The sequence below is a fragment of the Rattus norvegicus genome, unplaced genomic scaffold, assembly GCF_021556685.1.
Source record: "Rattus norvegicus strain SHRSP/BbbUtx unplaced genomic scaffold, alternate assembly SHRSP_T2T unassigned-0000079, whole genome shotgun sequence".
Lineage (NCBI taxonomy): Eukaryota > Metazoa > Chordata > Mammalia > Rodentia > Muridae > Rattus > Rattus norvegicus.
In genome coordinates this window covers 32,501-47,445 of record NW_028238812.1, presented here as the reverse complement: position 1 = coordinate 47,445, position 14,945 = coordinate 32,501, and the positions used below count along the sequence as shown (strand labels likewise).

General features: G+C 50.1%; 1 long non-coding RNA gene across 1 annotated transcript in view; it reads left to right on the top strand.

Moving 5' to 3' along the window:
* Positions 1 to 9,522: 9,522 nt before the first annotated feature.
* Positions 9,523 to 14,945, top strand: part of LOC147997673 (uncharacterized) — an 18,744-nt gene continuing 13,321 nt past the window's right edge. Inside the window, exon 1 of the long non-coding RNA XR_015647620.1 lies at positions 9,523 to 9,821. This is a non-coding gene — a long non-coding RNA (uncharacterized LOC147997673). The remainder of the gene's footprint in view (positions 9,822 to 14,945) is intronic.

The following is a 14,945-nucleotide window of genomic DNA, read 5'->3' as shown; positions in this document are numbered from 1 at the left end:
TCTCTCTCTCTCTCTCTCTCTCTCTCTCTCTCTCTCTCTCATCACAGGCTGAGCTCAGGGACAGTGAGTTCCACACTCACTCAGAGAAAAACTCTGTCTCCAGTCACCCTCACCCACACGCCTTCAAAATGATCCATTGTACTATTTTAGATTTATGTCTGAGGAGCCCCTCTCCCTCCGCCTCCTCCTGTTACGTTGTAGAAACGTTTAATCCCAAACAGGGCTTCTCTCCTACCCTGCCTTGATGATTCTGTTCCTGGATAAAAGATACACAAGCTTTATTATCTACAGGAAGCCTTAAATAGCACTAGAAGACCTGGGCAGGCAGATATCTACCCTCTAGGTTGTTAGTTTTGGGGGTTTTGTTTGTTTGTTTGTTTTTGTGTTTTTTGTTGTTGTTTTTAATTTTTTTAGATTTGTTTTTTATTTATCTGAGTATGCTGCAGTTATCTTCAGACACACCAGAAGAGATCAATCAGATCTCATTACAGATGGTTGTGAGCCACCATGTGGTTGCTGGCAATTGAACTCAGGACGTCTGGAAGAGCAGTCAGTGCTCTTAACCGCTGAGCCATCTCTCCAGCCCCTGTTGTTGTTTTTTGTTTTGGTCAAAAACCTGGATTCTCGGGGTTGGGGATTTAGCTCAGTGGTAGAGCGCTTGCCTAGCAAGCGCAAGGCCCTGGGAAGAGCAAGGTCCCCAGCTCCGGAAAAAAAGAAAAGAGGAAGAAAAAACAAACAAAACAAACAAAACAAAAAAAAACCCTCTGGATTCTCAGGAGCTGTGTGGTGTGTCCTCTTATGTTCTGGTGCCCTCTTCTGGCATGCAGACATATAGGAATCAGAGAGAGCCCACATTTTTGTCCAGGAACAAACAAACTGCCAAACTGCCAAACAAACAACAAAGGATTGTAGGTTTTGACTGGCTCTGTAGGTTTCAGAGAAAGGCAGGGCAGACCTCTGTGAGTTTGGGACTAGACTACTCTACCGAGCAAGTTCCAGGGAGGGATTCCACAGGAGCACAGTGGACTGGACAAAATTTTGACTTTGTAATTTTATTTTTTGCCCAATTGGGATTTATGATTTGATTGTCACAAAACTTATACCTTTCATTTTATTTTATTTTCGGCCAAAATTTCATTTTCAGTTTCACTTCCGATTTAACTTTTAATTTCTTGTCGCGCTTATGTTCGGATCGAGTTAATTCTCTGGGGAGCTGTGCCCTTGCCACTGGTGCTGGCAGAAGGGGATCCCGAGATCTAGAGGTTCTGTGTGGTGGGCTGTGTGGCAGAGGAAAAAAATGAAATTAAGAACATATATAAATCTATGGATTTGTATAAGGAGAAACGTATGGTATGGTGGGAAGATGTAAGGGAGAGAAAAATAAAAAATAGATAGATAGATAGATAGATAGATAGATAGATAGATAGATAGATAGATAGAGTGATTCATGCTCCCAGCCTCCTATGTACAGAGTTCCCCGAGGCGTTTTTACTCGCCAAATAAAGACTGCGGTGTTTCCCAACACACCATGTGAATGTCCGTGGCTGTCGAAATTATTTCATTTATGTTTTTCACGTTTGTCGTCCGTGTCACTTCAAGGCCATTGTGACTTCAGTCTTGTTATTGATTCATATATGCTTTCTATTTCTTTTCATTTTTCAAAACCTTTTTGTCTAAATTGTATTTGTCATTCACCTTGATTTAAACATTTATTAAAGTCCAGTTTGCCATTTATTCGTATTTACTCGTATTTTATTATTATTTTATAAATTTATTCCATCATTTCGTTTCAGTCGTCTATATTTGCCCTTCATCTCGTTCCCGCTTTTCTTTTTTTTTCTTTTTTCTTTTTTCTTTTTTCAGAGCTGGGGACTGAATCCAGGGCCTTGCATTTGCTAGGCAAGCACTCTACCACAGAGCTAAATCCCCAACCCCGTCGTTCCCACTTTATGTCTGTTAACATTTAATTGTTTTATCTCCCTTGTCCTTCTGTGTCCCTCGTCTTAATTTCTGCTTTATTGTTTTCTTTTTTTTTTAAATTTATTTATTTAACGCATGTGAGTACACTGTAGCTGTCTTCAGACACACCAGAAGAGGGCATCAGGTCTCATTACAGATGGTTGTGAGCCACCATGTGGTTGCTGGGATTTGAACTCAGGACCTCTGGGAGAGCGGTCAGTGCTCTTAACCGCTGAGCCATCTCTCCATCCCATCTGTTTTATTGTTTACATCGCACTTACTCTGTTTTTATGGCGATCTATTAACTTTTTTCCATGTCAGTCGTCGGTATCTGTTGATCACCTTGATTTTTTTTTTTTCTTTTTTCTTTTTTTCGGAGCTGGGGACCGAACCCAGGGCCTTACTCTTGCTAGGCAAGCGCTCTACCACTGAGCTAAATCCCCAACCCCGATCACCTTGATTTTTGTTTTATTGTTTATTCACATTGACTCTTTATTCATTATTATTTTTAAGTAAAATAAAATAAATAAAATTTAAATATGGTAAAAATATTTGTTAAACAGATATTAAAAGGGAGGTCTACAGCAGATTTTTAAACTAACGGGCACACACACACACACACACACACACACACACACACACACACACACACACAAATTTCTCCCAGAGGTCCTGAGTTCAATTACCAGCAACCACAAGGTGGCTGACAACCATCTGTAATGGGATCTGATGCTCTCTTCTGGTGTGTCTGAAAATAGCTACAGTGTACTCTTACGCATAAATAAAATAAATAAATCTTTAAAAAAAATAAAATAAAATATGAGGTTGGCTCTCTTTGCTCCTCTCTTTGCTCTTTTGCTCTTCCTCTCTTCCCCTCTTCCCCTTTGTCCCTTCTCTCCCCATTCCCCTCCCAAATTCTCTCCACGTGCTCATGACTGGCCTTTACTCTCTTCTTCTACCTTTCTTCTCTCATTAAACCTCTCCGTGGAGGGGGAGGGGTGTGTGTGTGAGTGGGGGGAGGGGGGAATGAGGTTGACCAGTCTTCCTGTGTAACAGAGGTTTAAAAGGAGGCTGGTCGACAAAACGTTTTTTTGTGGTTTTTATCTCTCTCTCTCTCTCTCTCTCTCTCTCTCTCTCTCTCTCTCTCTCTCTTTCTCTCTCTCTTAATCAACTCGGAAGTCGATCTGCTGTCCCTTTTATTAAAAGCCAAAGTATTAAGTGGCGAGCCGATGTTTCAACTTTCACCATTCTGTTCCTTTCACCAAAAAGAGGGGGTTCTTTGGCTTTTCCTTTCCTTTTTGAAACAAAACGAAAGGAGGAGCTCGACCAGTTGGCCTAGCTTCCCTGTTCCTTTTCCCTCTTCCACGGTATGCTCGATGAAATAAAGTAAATAAATGAAGTTTCTAGTTATGTATTTGTTTGGGAGACCCGAACTCTCTCTCAAGAGAGAGTTGCATCTTCCCGCTGCCGCCCCCCCCCCCCCCACACACACACAAGGCCTCCTCCCTGTATGTGGGGGGAGGGGGAGGGGTGGACAGGAGCTAGCTGAGAGGGGGTGGGGTGGGGCGGGGCTGGAGAATATGCAGGTTCCTGAAGGTCAGTCGGGGAAGTACTGCTGCTGCCCTAGCACGCTTCAGTGCCTCTTTAGAGTTTAGAGTTTTCTAAAGTTTTCTGCCTGAAATCAGCGAGTGATGATTTCACTGTGAAATGATGTCTGATCATCGCTCTCGCTGTCCTGTCAGGGCTCCGGCTCCTGGCAAATGTCTGACTGAAGGAAACCTTAGTTAGACTCACACCCAGCTGTTTGGAAATGGTAATGGAGTTGATAGCACACCCTGGGGGAAAGAGGCAGACTCCCTTTTTGCTCACTCTCAATTCCCAGCCTCGCCCTGCCAGCTCGGGGATTTCTAAGTAAGGGTGAATCTGGACCATATATGTACAGGGTTTGGCGTTTCTGATTCATGTTTAATGTTTAGTTAAATAAAGCTTGTCAAGGGCTGGAGAGATGGCTCTCCACAGAGGTGGTTCCCCTTTTCTTAACCCGACTGGGACAGAAGTGCAAACTATCATCTACCTATCTGGGAGTGGAGTGGTTGGATACAGGGAGATGGAGCATTTGCAGTTAGTAAAGTTCTGCTGTCGGTTTTGTTTTGTTTTGTTTTGTTTTGTTTTGTTTTGTTTCCTTTCATTTTTGGATAGATTTTTTGGATAGCCTTTTTTTTTTCTTTTTAAATACAAATTTTGTTTTCTGTGCAACATTCTGATCATAGTTTCCCATCGCAAAGCTCTTTCCAGATCCTTCCTCCCCATCCACCACCCCGTACTAACCCAGGCCTGCCCTTAGATGTGGTTGATGCATACCCAGGTGAGTCTCCATTGGAGAAAGGACGATATTCCCATCTCCTATGACTGTCAATGGCAGATGACTTAAATGCCAGTGACTTCGGACTTGACTCCATTTTCCCCTCTGAGAACTGGGTTTGGATCTGTTGAACGCAGGCAGGCCCTCGGTTTTGAAACAAACAAACAAACAAACAAACAAACAAACAAACAAACACACCAAAAAATATTTAAAGCAGGCAACAACTGTCTGCACGCCAAGAGACTGTTGACTCCTCTTTGGAGCTAGTACGATGTGAAACTTGCTTAATAAAGTAGAGTCCACACAACACAAAGGGAACACTTTAACAAATTATGAAGGAGAGAGGGGGGGGTATGTTTATCTACCTCCTCTTGTTTCTCAGACCAGAGATTTCATCTTCCTCTGTCTCTCGAGTGCTGGTGGCTTTGCTGCTGGTTTGGGGGGGGGGATTGGGATAGGGATAGGAAGAGAAAAGGCTTGAGTGCTGATTTTAAAGCTCTCTCTCTCTCTCAAGCTCTCTCTCTCTAAAGCTCTCTCTCTCTCTCCCCCCCTCCTTCTCTCTCTCTTTACACACACACACACACACACACACACACACACACACACACACACACACACTCACTCACTTCCTAGGATGAAAGAAAAGAAATGAAAAGGAAGGCACCCATGGTGATGCATGACTTTGATCTCACTTTGGTCTCAGCACTGGAGAGGAAGATAGGAAGACCTATCTAGATGCAACGTGAAGAAGGCCTATGTCAGATGAGTTAATGGCTAGGGAACTGTTAGCTGGCTAGTCTGCCATTTTGTTGCAGTTGCTAATATTATAAGGACACTTTCTCATTGGTTGTTTCTGCTGTTGCTGCCAGAATTCATTACATATTCTGTTAGGCTCTTCTGTGTGATAACACACTCAGAAACCGAACACTGTAGGAGTCAGTCTAACTGCTTTCTTTGTTGTCTAGTTACCCGCAATAATCTTGGACCTGAACTGAACACCCAGCAGCACTTCCCGCACCCACCCATGTATAAGCTTTTATAACCTGGACCACCAACACTAGAGCGACAGGGCAGACAGAGACTATTTGGAACCGGACTTCCATTTTGAGTTTTTGTTTGTGTTCTTGTTTTTTTCTCCTGTCCTGTCCTGTCCTGTCCTGTCCTGTCCTGTCCTGTCCTGTCCTGTCTCTCTGTCTGTCTGTCTGTCTGTCTGTCTGTCTGTCTGTCTGTCTGTAAATCCACACATATAGTTCTTTCCACATCTTATATCTCAAAACAAATAATGCTTGCTGTGATCCTCATTTCATTCAAGGGTACTACTCTCTAGACCAGAGGAGCCCCCTTACAATTCTCCACAGGTAGTGATGACCGGAGTGTTCAGTGCGACTAAGCAGGAATTATATGGTTGCCGCCATTATGCTTGATCTTACCGAAGGTAGGGTTGCGGGGCATGGTTGCCACGATGGCGACCAGTAGACCGTGATTGAGGAGACGGAACAATAATTAACCTACAATTCTCCCTCTCTGTCAACTGTTTCTCTGTCACTCTCTGTCTCTCTTCCCTCTTTCCCTCCCCCGTCTCTCAGACCTGAATGCCTCCTCTGTTGAACACACAAACACACGCGCCGAGAGAGCGAGAGAGCGAGAGAGCGAGAGAGCGAGAGAGCGAGAGAGCGAGAGAGCGAGAGAGCGAGAGAGCGAGAGAGCGAGAGAGCGAGAGAGAGAGAGAGAGAGAGAGAGAGAGATCTGTTAATCTGTTTGTCTCCCTCCCCTAGTTTTTCAGACAGGGTTTCTTTATGAAAAGAAAGAAACTGGTAGCTGTAGGCTGGTAGCTGCTGGCTGTTAAAGGTCTAGGTAAAACAATGTGATGGCCTAAGAGGAAAATAAAGAAACAGATACAATTAACTGTTAAGGCCTAGATGCCGTGTGAATGAGGCCTACATCAGATTGGTTAAGATAACTGTCACCTGGCTAGCCTGCCATTTTAATATTGCAAGGACGCCTTCTCATAGGTTGTTTCTGCTGTCACTGCCAGAGTTCATTACATATTCTGTTAGGTTCTGTATGACACACACTCAGAAACCAAACATTGTAGAATCCAGTGTGTCCTTGAGTGCGTGTCTACAATGCGTGCGTGCGTGCGTGCGTCTGTGCATGCGTGTGTCCATGGCCATGCTAGAGCCCACTCCAGATTTGTGTTTCAGAGATCTTTACTTATTTATTTTTCCTGCCTTGGCTTGTGTAGGCACTAAGTCACCACACTTCCCGAAAAACAAAATGAAACAAAACAAAACAAAATCCACCAACAAATGGACCAAACCCAAACCCCAAGCCAGACAAACAAATATTCCTGCCTGCCTGTCTGTCTATCAGGGCTACAACAGAGAGAAGTGGAATCTTGAATGAACAAAACTAGAATACCTAAGTCTGCCTGTTTCCCCTCTTCCCACCCTCCCCTGCCCCCCAGCCCATCCCCTAGAGCTGGTCTAGCATGTTCTCTGACCCTGGGGGTGCGGTGAACCGGCCTGCCTTGCTAAACTCTGTAGTGTATAAACTTGGTAACTCTAGAAAGCAGGAGCTGAAAATGTGCAGATAAGGTGGTGGTCGAGCTGTGTGTGTGTTGGTGTGGGAGGGAGACTGCTTCGGTAACTGCTGCTTTTCAATGTCCGGCTGAAACTCTGTGCTTATGATGTATCTTTTGGTTTATTCGATTTTACTTACTGTCTATTGGGTTTGCATTTGATTTTTATTGATTTTATTGATATTTATGTTTAACTATTTTGACCTGGCTAAATGACTGACTGACTGACTGACTGACTGACTAAGTCTACCTGGCATACAGGAGGAATTCAAGGACGAATGATTGTTTAAGTATGACAAAAATAAGTAAGTAAGTAAGTAAGTAAGTAAGTAAGTAAGTAAGTAAGGGGGTTGGGGATTTAGCTCAGTGGTAGAGCGCTTGCCTAGCAAGTGCAAGGCCCTGGGTTCTGTCCCCAGCTCCGAAAAAAAAGAAAGAAAAAAAAGTAAGTAAGTAAGTAAGTAAGTAAGTAAGTAAGTAAGTAAATAAATAAATAAATAAATAAATAAATAAATAAATAAATACGATCATTTAGAAGTAATATAGGCAGAAGGAGAACATGTGGCTGTGGATGGTCTGAGGCTTCTGGCTGCTTTTGGGTGCCTCTTCACCTTTCTGCACGTGCAAACTGAGTTTAATTAAGTTCTGTTTCCCTAGAGGCTGGGAAAGGGAGAAACAGAAGTGACCTGGAACATCAGGGCTAATGGCCGGCTGCTTCCATCTTGGTGAGGTCAGGTGTCAGCCAAGCTGGCTGCCAACCATCCACAGTTGAATCCAAAGTGCCCAAATGGGACACTATAACAAATCATGTATACAGATTTGTGTATATAGAAAACATTTTTCCTTTCTCTTCTTTTCTTTTCTTGAGAAATTCAGCTGGTCCTGATGTCTTTCCCTCGGTGTGTCCCTCTGTCATCTCTCTCTCTCTGTCTCTTTGTCTTACTGTCTCTGTCTGTCTCTGTCTGTCTCTGTCTCTGTCTCTGTCTCTGTCTCTGTCTCTCTCTCTCTCTCTCTCTCTCTCTGTGTGTGTGTGTGTGTGTGTGTGTGTGTGTTCCTTAATCTCAGCAGCACTACTCATCCAATCGATTTTTCCTCTCCCCTTGTCTCCTTCACATGGCTATTACCCCACCTTAAACAGCACTAGAAGAGCCTGGCAGGCAGATATCTACCCTCTATGCTGTCAGAATTTTTTTTTTTTTTTTTTTTTTTAAAGTCAAAACCTGGATTCTCAGGAGCCATGTGGTGTGTCCTCCTAGGTTCTGGTGCCCTCTTCTGGCATGCAGACATATAGTCAGCAGAGAGAGCTGTGTGGGTGGCCGAGGCAGGCAGAGTGGACCTCTGTGAGCTTGAGGCTAGATAAGTCTACGGAGCAAGTTCCATGACTGCCTGGGCTATACCAAAAGAAACGTACCTTGAGGCAAAACAAAACAAAGCAGAAAAGGTTCTGCTTTTATTTTACAGACATGTGTTCTCTCTAGTCCTATTGACTATAGAAGTTTGATCATGAAGTCACATTGATTTTTATTACAGAGTTTATTTGTGTGTGTGTGTGTGTGAGAGAGAGAGAGAGAGAGAGAGAGAGAGAGAGAGAGTTTTTTCTTTAATCTTCAAACATATTTTTTATTGTTTATTTATTTTATGAGCACACTGTCACTGTCTTCAACACACAAGGAGAGGATTCCATTACAGATGGTTGTGAGCCACCATGTGGTTGCTGGGATTTGAACTAAGGATCTCTGGAAGAGCAGTCAGTGCTCTTCACCGCTGAGCCGTCTCTCCAGCCCTGAAACAATATCTTGAATAAACAATAACAAAAACACTAAAACTAAGTCTGCCAGTTTTCCTCTTTCTTTCTCTCTCTCTCTCTCTCTCTCCCTCTCCCTCCCTCCCTCCCTCCCTTCCTTCTTTCTTCCTTTCTTTCTTTTTCTTCAGATAGGATTTCTTAGTGAATGATATTTATGTTGATATAAATTTTTTACGTACTTTTGACTGGCTAACTAACTAGCTAAGTCTGCCTGTCCTAAAGAAGGAGTTCCCCTGCCACAACTAAATACGTGCATAGAAAAAAAATATATAATTATTAACTTGGGATGAAACTAATGTAACAAGCAAGCAAACAAACGCACAAACAAACAAAGTAGGGATGGTGGTGCTGGGTGCCTGGTATATGGGAGATGGGAGACCTGTGGTCTAGAGCGTCCAGAGCTCTGGCCTCCATACTCTGGACTGCATTCTCTCTAGCAATCTTCCCAAAGTGGCTGTATTTAACCATGTTTTTATTTTTTAAATTGGCTCTCTCTCTCTCTCTCTCTCTCTCTCTCTCTCTCTCTCTCTCTCTCTCTCTTTCTCCCTCCCTCCCTCCCTCCCTCCCTCCCTCCCCCCACCACACACACAGAGGCACGTGTGAACAAGGGAATGCAAATGCACAAAATAAGTATGTTTTGATCAGAGTGAAAACAAATCACGGGAATTTTAACCATTCCACCATCATTCCACCATTCTTTTAATTTACTCTCTGTGTTTAGTCTTCCAAAGAGGGTGGCAGGTGTGTGGTTTGGTGAGTGCCGGCTGGCGGTGGCAGCGAGGAACAGAGAACAACAACAACCCCCCCCTCCCCCCCATCGGGATCGGTGGAGGGTTTTAAAAATGAGTGAGCCATTTAAAAATGGTGTGGAACTGAGGTCGCCGCCACCCTCCCCTCACGCCGGAGTTTGGACGCTCCCTTTTCCTAACTGTGCCTGTTCCTTGCTAATTGTTAACCGATTCGAGAGTGCATGTCCTTTCACTTAGAGGTGGCCTGTTTTCACCGCTCCGTCCTACTTTCCTTTTCTGGGTGCCTGAGGGGGTTGGCCCCGAGTCCATCCCGCGTTCACTGTGTTCCGGCGGGACAACCGGGACCGTTTGTGCCATTCGGGAGAAGTGGTGGGTACCTGCCCCGTTGTGCGTGGGTGAGTGTCCCCCTGAGCTAGGGAGGTCACTCTGGAGAGACGGAATGAGTGTGTGTGGCGGCGGCGGCGCGTGACAGTCTGTATTGGTTTGCTTGATCGAGATCGCTGTCGGGCGACACCTAGTGGCGACAAGTTTCCGCAACGCTCCTGTCCCCCGGTTGGTGACAAAGGACGGGGAAGTGCCTGTGGTGAGCCGGCCAGGGTGAGAGGGTGACAGGCAAGCAGGCGGGTGCGCGACGGAGACGCCGTCCTGTCTGGGGACCATCTCTAGCTAGGAGGTTGTACCTGGAGAACTTCAGGGGAGGAGGGTGGCTGTACGACCTATTGGGACACAAGGAGGGGTTGGTGGCAGCTGGATGAGGTCGACCAGAAGGCTTGGGCCCCGTCCCGGATTTTTTTTTTTTTTCCAATTTTTTTTTTTAAATTTTTTATTTTATTTTATTTTATTTTTTTTATTTCTTCCCTCCTCTCCGGTCCCAGCCAGCGGGACCATAGACACTTTTGAGGCCGAGAGGGTGCTGTGTCCCCGGCCTCCGAGCCGAGGTGGCCCGGCTAGGGGGCGCCACGGAGTTTTTTTTTTTTTTTTTCTTTTCCAGGAGTCCCTTCGGTCCCAGCCAGCGGGACCATAGACACTTTTGAGGCCGAGAGGGTGCTGTGTCCCCGGCCTCCGAGCCGAGGTGGCCCGGCTAGGGGGCGCCACGGAGTTTTTTTTTTCTTTTCCAGGAGTCCCTTCGGTCCCTGATAGCGGGAGCCTGGACCTCTGAGGCCGAGAGGGTGCTGTGTCCCCGGCCTCCGAGCCGAGGTGGCCCGGCTAGGGGGCGCCACGGAGTTTTTTTTTTTTTTTTCTTTTCCAGGAGTCCCTTCGGTCCCTGATAGCGGGAGCCTGGACCTCTGAGGCCGAGAGGGTGCTGTGTCCCCGGCCTCCGAGCCGAGGTGGCCCGGCTAGGGGGCGCCACGGAGTTTTTTTTTTTTTTTTTCTTTTCCAGGAGTCCCTTCGGTCCCTGATAGCGGGAGCCTGGACCTCTGAGGCCGAGAGGGTGCTGTGTCCCCGGCCTCCGAGCCGAGGTGGCCCGGCTAGGGGGCGCCACGGAGTTTTTTTTTTTTTTTTTTTCTTTTCCAGGAGTCCCTTCGGTCCCTGATAGCGGGAGCCTGGACCTCTGAGGCCGAGAGGGTGCTGTGTCCCCGGCCTCCGAGCCGAGGTGGCCCGGCTAGGGGGCGCCACGGAGTTTTTTTTTTTTTTTTTCTTTTCCAGGAGTCCCTTCGGTCCCTGATAGCGGGAGCCTGGACCTCTGAGGCCGAGAGGGTGCTGTGTCCCCGGCCTCCGAGCCGAGGTGGCCCGGCTAGGGGGCGCCACGGAGTTTTTTTTTTTTTTTTTTTCTTTTCCAGGAGTCCCTTCGGTCCCTGATAGCGGGAGCCTGGACCTCTGAGGCCGAGAGGGTGCTGTGTCCCCGGCCTCCGAGCCGAGGTGGCCCGGCTAGGTGGCGCCACGGATTTTTTTTTTTTCTTTTCCAGGAGTCCCTTCGGTCCCTGATAGCGGGAGCCTGGACCTCTGAGGCCGAGAGGGTGCTGTGTCCCCGGCCTCCGAGCCGAGGTGGCCCGGCTAGGGGGCGCCACGGAGTTTTTTTTTTTTTTTTTCTTTTCCAGGAGTCCCTTCGGTCCCTGATAGCGGGAGCCTGGACCTCTGAGGCCGAGAGGGTGCTGTGTCCCCGGCCTCCGAGCCGAGGTGGCCCGGCTAGGGGGCGCCACGGAGTTTTTTTTTTTTTTTTTCTTTTCCAGGAGTCCCTTCGGTCCCTGATAGCGGGAGCCTGGACCTCTGAGGCCGAGAGGGTGCTGTGTCCCCGGCCTCCGAGCCGAGGTGGCCCGGCTAGGTGGCGCCACGGATTTTTTTTTTTTTCTTTTCCAGGAGTCCCTTCGGTCCCTGATAGCGGGAGCCTGGACCTCTGAGGCCGAGAGGGTGCTGTGTCCCCGGCCTCCGAGCCGAGGTGTCCCGGCTAGGGGGCGCCTCCGAGACTTTATTTTTTCCAGGATCCTCCCCGGTCCCTGCCAGCGGGAGCATGGACTTCTGAGGCCGAGGGGAAGCTGTGTTCCAGGCTATCTACCATGGCCTCCTCGGTCTGTGAGCACTCAGGGTTCTAAGGTCGACCAGTTGTTCCTTTGCGGTCCGGTTCTCTTTCTACATGGGGACCTCTTGGGGACACGTCACCGAACATGACTTCCAGACGTTCCGTGTGGCCTGTCATGTTTATCCCTGTGTCTTTTACACTTTTCATCTTTGCTATCTGTCCTTATTGTACCTGGAGATATATGCTGACACGCTGTCCTTTTGACTCTTTTTGTCATTAAAGGACGTTGGAAGAGGCTTGCACCAAGGCTGTTTGCTTGTCCAGCCCTAGCTCTTTTCTTCTGCGCATGGGCCTCTTCGATGCTTGAAGCTTAGCGTCCCCCCCATGAGTACGCGCTTCCTGCTTTCCCGTGCTTGCTTGCCTGTGCTCTCTGGGGCAGCTTTATGACAACCGTCCCGCGTGTCAGGCGTTCCCGATTTCCCCGTGGTGGTTGTCGTCCGTTACCGGTAGGAGTCGTTGGTGCCGAGTGCGACTGGAAGGGTTTTCCCGTTTGGTGCTAGTGACCCCCTGGCGTGCTCCTCTGCGGCCGACCGGTTTTTTTATTTGTTTTTTTTTTTGTTTTTTTTTTTTTTGTTTTTTGGAAGGAGTTCCCGAACCTCCGCTGCTTGGTGGTGTGTCCCTTTCTTTCCTGCTGTGTGCCTCCCGAGTTGCACCTTTTCTCCTTCGAAGGGGATTTTATTTTTTTATTTTTATTTTTTTTTTATTTTTATTTTTTTTGAAGGAGTTCCCGAACCTCCGCTGCCCGTTGAGTCCCGTTCTTCCACGCCACGTGCCTCCCGAGTGCAACGCTTCCTTTTTTTTCTCGCCCTCGAGAAGGGTAAATTTTTTTTTTTTTGTGTGTGTGTGGCAGTGTTAGCGACTTCTTCCCGTGCTCTCTCTCGCTCTTCTCGCTCGTATTCCCGTCCAGTGCGTGTTAGAAAGCTCTCACGCCCGTTGTTCCCGATGCATGGCGTGTCTCGCTCCCGTTGGATCGATGTGGTGCTGCCGCGTTCTCTTCGGGCCGGGGCCTAAGCCGCGCCAGGCGAGGGACGGACATTCATGGCGAATGGTCATTCAGCGCGAATGGCGACCGCTCTTCTCGTTCTGCCAGCGGGCCCCTCGTCTCTCCTCCCCATTCCTTTGCAGGGTGGTGTGTGGAAGTCAGGGGTGCGGCTGTCCGGCACGAGCGCTGACCCGCGCACACTTGTTGCTGTGGTTCGCGGTGTCCCTGTGGACGTGTCGGGGGCGCTTGCCCCCACGCCGTTCACTGCTTCGCGGCCCTCTTCCCCCGTGCCGGGGGAAGGTGGTAGACCCGCTGCGGTGCATACCCTTCCCGAATGGTGTGTGCACGCGCCCTGCTTTGTGTGAGCCTTGCGGTGCTCCTGGAGCGTTCCGGGCTTTGACCACCAAGGTGCCCGCTTCTGAGTTGGCGGTGGCGCTTCCCGCTCCCCGGCGTGCCTCCTGTGCTCCATGGTGCTTGTGCCTTTACGCTTTCCCTTGTCCTAGTTGCCGGCTTTCTGCACGGTGACAGAAAAGGGGGGGGGTCGAGGAGTTGAGTGTGCGGTTAAAAGGCTCCTTCCGTTGGGTGAGCGCCCACCCCGTGCCTATGTTTTTGGTGCCTTCACCCGCGGGCCCTGCGCGGTTAGGGTGGTGCTGAGCGATCGCGGCTGGCCCTTTTTAAAGACCGGACTCCCTCAAGTCAAGGCTCCTCCTTTGTGTGCGCCTTGAAGAGGCCTGGCCCTCGGCGGGGACCTGTCGCAGGTCCCCCCGGTCCGCGAATGCTCAAGAAGACCCCGGAGAAAGAGACCTTTGCCGATACCGCAGACCCCCCACCAGCTGGCGCGTGGTCCTTCCCGTTCTGTCCCGCGCCTGTTGCTCGTTTCCCGTTGCGTGCACGGAGCCCTTGGCTGCTCGTCGGTGTTGGGTTCGTCCCGCCCTCAGTGAGGAATTTGCCTTCTCTAGCTATCTTCGGAAAGGGCTTTACGATCTCCGAGGGGCTTCTCCCGGATGGTCCCCTCGGCTGCCCGCCCTGACCTCAGCCTTCTGCGCGCAGCGTTTGCTCTCTCGCCTACCGCGACCCGCGCCTCCCCGCTCCGAGTACGAGGAGGGATCACGCGGGACGGGGCTCTGTCGACCTGCCGCTGTGCGGAGCTTGTGGGGGAGATTGGGTTTCTGGTGGCAGGTGGCGGGGAAGGGCCGTGCACACGCCCGCGTGCGCGGTACCCCCTCTCACCGCGAGGGGTCGTCGCGGGACGGGTGGGTTTGGAAGGGCGGCGCTGGGCTCCCGGTCCCACCCGCCTCCGTTTCCCCCGTGCCCTCCGTCGCGTGTGCGTCCCTCCCACGCGCGTCCACGTCCCGGCCACTCTCGCGGCGAGGTCGTGTCGCGTGTGGTGCGTGCCGCGTGCTCTCGGGCGTCTGCGGTTGCCGCCTCATCCCCCCCTTCCACGGCAGCGTTCCCACGGCCGGTGGAGATCGCGGGAGCCGTCCTACCCCCCCTTCCCCCTCCGCGGGGCTCTCGAGGGTCCGTGAACCGCGGGGTTGGCCTCGCTCTCGGGGGCGGACTTCTTGTTTGGGGGAACCGGCGGTCGGCCGCGTCCGGCGCGTCGTCGGACGTTGGGACCCGCTGCCACGCGGGGGTCTTCGTCGGTTGGCGTCGGCGTCTGCCTCGGTTCTCTCTCGCGTCGGCTGGCGTCTCCTCGGGCTCCCGGGGGTTGTCCGTTGGTTTCGGGTCGGCTCGGTGCCGCGGGCGTGGCGGGACTGCTCCGGGTTGGGTGCAGTGTGATTCCCGCCGGCTTGGCTCGCGTGCCCGGTCGCCGCCCGAGCGGCCTCCCGGTCCCTTGTGAGGCGTCTCCCGCGGGGGGTGCCGCTGCGGCCGGCCCTGCCGTCGACGGTCCTCGTTCTGCCGGTTCGCTCCCCCTCCCCGCCCGCCGGCGTTCCTTTCTCTCTCGCTCCTCGTCTGGCCGACCCGCGGCCGTGCTGCCGGGCCCCTCCTCAAC